The following is a 719-nucleotide window of genomic DNA, read 5'->3' on the forward strand; positions in this document are numbered from 1 at the left end:
CCAACCCATTCTCCTTCCCCTTCCTTTTCTGCGTTCCCAACCTTCCCCTTTCCCTTCTCCTTCTGCTTCCCCCAACCTTCTCCTTCCCCTTTCACATATATGCTCTGCATTAAGTGGAGTTGGCTTGCTAAAATTGGGATCACCCCGCACCTTTTCACGATAATCGTTGTTCTCCAGTGATTTCTTCTTCAACTGATCCTTCAGAGACATGAAACCCCTGATTTGGCAGGAGCATCGTCAATGGCACTGGGTTCATCGAATCCAAGTCTCTCGTTCTTGCAAAGAGATTCAGCAGCTTGCTGGTCGATCTGAACCGACCGTTACGAAAATCCTAAAAATAAAATAGAGAAAAAAGATTATAAACATGCTGCTAACTCAAATTAACATGGAGAAATTGCTATTCCCTAGATTTGGATAATTAATTGACCATGACAAAGAATTTAAAAAATGTAGCAAAATGAGAAGGCATCATTGTTGGAATAGTATAAATTGCCTGATGGAGAATGTTATCGGCGACTTTGAGCTTGGAAGAGATCCAATTGGCCATTGAGTTGGCTTCTAAGTTTGAGCTGCTACTGATTCTGCGTCTGTCGAAAGAAGAGGGAATCAGCGCGTGAACCGACAAAGGAAACGGTTAAGAGCCCAAATTGAGAAAGGGGAAGGAGAAGATTGGGGGAAGCAGAAGGGGAAGGGGAAGGAGAAGGTTGGGAACGCAGAAG

The sequence above is a fragment of the Arachis duranensis genome, chromosome 7 (assembly GCF_000817695.3).
Source record: "Arachis duranensis cultivar V14167 chromosome 7, aradu.V14167.gnm2.J7QH, whole genome shotgun sequence".
Classification (NCBI taxonomy): domain Eukaryota; kingdom Viridiplantae; phylum Streptophyta; class Magnoliopsida; order Fabales; family Fabaceae; genus Arachis; species Arachis duranensis.